Genomic DNA, 3,825 nt, shown 5'->3' with positions numbered 1-3,825 from the left:
TTAGATATGGTACGATCTATGATGTCTCTTACCGACTTACCGCTATCATTTTGGGGATACACATTGGAAACTGCAGCATTCACTTTAAATAGGGCACCGTCTAAATCTGTTGAGACGACACCGTATGAACTATGGTTTGGCAAGAAACCTAAGTTGTCGTTTCTCAAAGTTTGGGGCTGCGATGCTTATGTGAAGAAACTTCAACCAGAAAAGCTCGAACCCAAAGCGGAGAAATGCGTATTCATAGGATACCCTAAGGAAACTATTGGGTATACCTTCTATCTTAGATCCGAAGGTAAAACCTCTGTTGCCAAGAACGGATCCTTTCTAGAGAAAGAGTTTCTCTCGAAAGAAGTAAGTGGGAGGAAGGTAGAACTTGATGAGGTAATTACACCCCCGCTCGAACACGATAGTAGCGCAGCGTGGGAAGTTGTTCATGTGGCGCCTGCACCAACTTAAGAGGAAGTTAATGATGATGATCATGAAGCTTTGGATCAAGTTACTACTGATGGGGTTATGGTCCTAGGGTAGGGGCATAGGCCTGACCTATAAGTCCTACCCAAGGACTACCCTTCATAAGGGATAAGGCCCTTAGTCAGTTCCGACTGAATTAAGGATTTCCCATCATCCAGTCGGTAACGAATCCTCCATCGTCCAGTCGAAGATGAGCATTTGGAGCGTATCAAACTTACCGACTGGCTTCCACTCTGTGCATCGTAACCCCCCTGGAGGGCAACGGTCATACGTTTCCATGTGCCTTTATTAGCATTTAAGACATACGTTACCTGTAACGTAGGCATTTATTCGCCACTACTCCACCCCTGTGCACCAACCGTTGTGAAGGGTAGCGCACTCTATATAAGCTGCCCTTCCCCACTGGTACGGGGGTTAGCAATTCACTGTAATCCATATTCCACTCGACAACAAGCTCCCAGAGCACTGAGACGTAGGGCTATTACCTCCACCGTAGAGGGGCATGAACTCATACAACCTCGCCGTAGCTAAGGCTCTGCCCATCCTTTCGTACCCTACACATCTACTGTCAGGCTTATACCCACGACAGTTGGCGCCCACCGTTGGGCAGGCGTGTAAGCGACTTCCGGCGAGTTTGCGACTACATCTTTTCGTCATGTCTTCCGGTGGAGATTTGAGCATGGGTGACGAGATCCTCTTCGGCGCTCTCTCCTTCATCGTCGACGATTCGGCATGGCTTCGGGACGCCCCTCTCGATATCGAGGTACTCCCCCGTCACGGGGCTACGCACTTCCGTGCCAGTGCCCGCGGTATTCTTCTTCTCCAGCAGTCGGCTCCGGTGTCGACCTATGCCGCCGTCATGCGCCGCAACAAGCGGTCCCGCCGTCCGCGGCTCCAGCGTTGGGTGCAACACGCCCAGGCGCGCCAGAACGCGTCGTCACAAGTGGCGGTCCTAGAGTCGGTTGTGGTTGCACCGCCGTCCCAGCGCTCGGACTCAGTTACGACTGAGTTTCCTTCCGAGTACTTGGGTCGCGGCCTGCGGCTGAAGTGCACATGGCCAACTCCCATGAAAGTCCCCGCCAAACTGGCCGGAACGAGCACGAGGTCGGCGAAACATCCGGCGCTCGCCGTCATCCCCGTCGTTCTGCCAGTCGGCACACTCGGTGGAGCAACGTGGACGTGTTCCGCACACCCATCCTCAACCTGGCTGCCGCCGCCAAGATAGCCGATTCCCTCCAGCCGACTGATTCAGACGCTGGCAGAGGGATCGAACAAATCCGCGCCCTGCTGCACACGGTGCAACAGCAAAATTCGGCGGTCTCCCAGTCGCACAACAGGATCCACAATAGTTCTGTTCATGCAAACACACATCGGTCAGTTCACAGCCCCGGTTCTCATCAGCAACACAGGGGAGGCAGCCGTTCCATAAATCCCAAAGATCCTCGCTGTTCACGCACCCCTCCGCGGGGTGAGCCCTACGGGCCCCGACATCATGATGATCAGCGTTCAGTCGGTGACACTTACGATCCAAGGCGTGACGCGAGAGGGCATATCGCCAAGAGGAGGGTCGACAGGGGCCGAGCCCACCGCGATGGTCACGATATGGACCGTCCGAGTGGAAGCAGGACCATCGTCTCTGGTCCCGAGTGTTTCAGTCGAGCCATCCGTTCGGCTGACATCCCTCCCAACTTCCGATTGGCGACGGGGATCAGCAAGTTTACACGAGAATCCAAGCCAGAAACGTAGTTGGACGACTACCGAGTAGCAGTCCAGATCAGAGGAGGGGACGACCACGTCGCCATGAAGCACCTCCCTCTGATGCTCGACGGCTCGGCACGAGCGTGGCTGAACCAGTTGGCTCCCTCAAGCATCTACAGCTGGGCAGATCTGGCCTGAGTCTTCATCAGGACCTTCGAAGGGACGTGCAAACGACATGCTGGCCTCGTGGAGCTCCAGCACTGTGTCCAAAAGCAGAATGAGCCCCTGCGCGATTTCATTCAGCGTTGGACGACCCTCTACCACACGGTGGAGAACGTCACAGGGCACCAAGCAGTCTGCGCCTTCAAGGCAGGCGTGCGGTACAGAGATCTGTACCTGAAGTTCGGTCGAACCGGCGACATCTCCATGAGCAAGATGATGGAGATAGCGGCACACTATGCAAATTCCGAAGAAGAGGACTGCATCCGTAGCGGCAAGCACAAAGCAGTCGCCGATGGAGATGGGAATAACACTCGGAAGCAGAAGTAGAAAGCTCCGTCCACTCCGCAGGCACAGGCCGCAGCTGTTACCAATGCCAAGTTTAAAGACAAGGGGAAGGCTCAGTTCACCCCCAAGAAGAAGCAGTTCAGTAAACCCATCCTGGACCAGCCATGTCCGATTCACACGAAGATGGATGAAGAGGGCAACGCCATATATCCGAAGCATACCACTCGACAATGTCGCCTCCTGATCCAGGGGTTCAGCGAAGGGCAACCGAGAGAAAAGGGCAATGAACAGGATGAAGAGGACAAGGAGGATCCGTTCCCCCAAGTCCATGCAACACTGATGATTTTTGCTGACGTTGAGAGCAAGAGTCGACTGAAGCTGGTGAACAGGGAGGTGAACATGGCCACGCCGACCAACCCCACGCTCCTCAAATGGTCTCAGACTGCGATCACCTTTGACCAGTCGGATCATCCAGCACACGTACCCACCCCAGGGAGGCAGGCTCTGGTCGTCGACCCGGTGGTGGAAGGAGTTCGACTGCGCAAAGTCCTCATGGACGGCGGCAGTGGCTTGAACATCATGTACGCCGACACTCTCAAGGGGATGGGCATTCCGATGTCCAAACTCAGTGAGAGTAGCATGCAGTTCCATGGAGTCGTCCCTGGACGAAAGGCCAAGTCACTCGGCCAGATCGCGTTGGACGTCGTCTTCGGCTCCGACAAGAACTTCCGCAAGGAAAAGCTGACGTTCGAGGTGGTGGACTTCCAGAGTGCGTACCACGCAATTCTGGGCTGCCCGGCGTATGCGCGTTTCATGGCCCGTCCATGTTACGTGTACCTGAAGCTGAAGATGCCAGGCCCGAAAGGTGTGATCACTATCACAAGCAATCGACAGCGAGCCGAGGAGTGTCTGGAGCAGGGATCAAGGATCGCCGATCAGCAGATGGCTGTCCTCGAGCTTGACGAGTACAAGAAGACAGTCGACCCCGCTGACTTGATGCGTTCAAAGAAGCCAGCTTCGGAGTCCGCATTCCAGTCGGCGGGAGAGATGAAGAAGGTCAGCATCCACCCGACGGACGACACCGCTGCCCCGACGAACATCTCCACCACCCTCGATCCTAAATAGGAAGATGAGCTCATCCAATTC

Source organism: Hordeum vulgare, chromosome 1H (assembly GCF_904849725.1).
Source record: "Hordeum vulgare subsp. vulgare chromosome 1H, MorexV3_pseudomolecules_assembly, whole genome shotgun sequence".
Classification (NCBI taxonomy): Eukaryota; Viridiplantae; Streptophyta; class Magnoliopsida; order Poales; family Poaceae; genus Hordeum; species Hordeum vulgare.
This window is presented reverse-complemented; position numbering follows the sequence as displayed.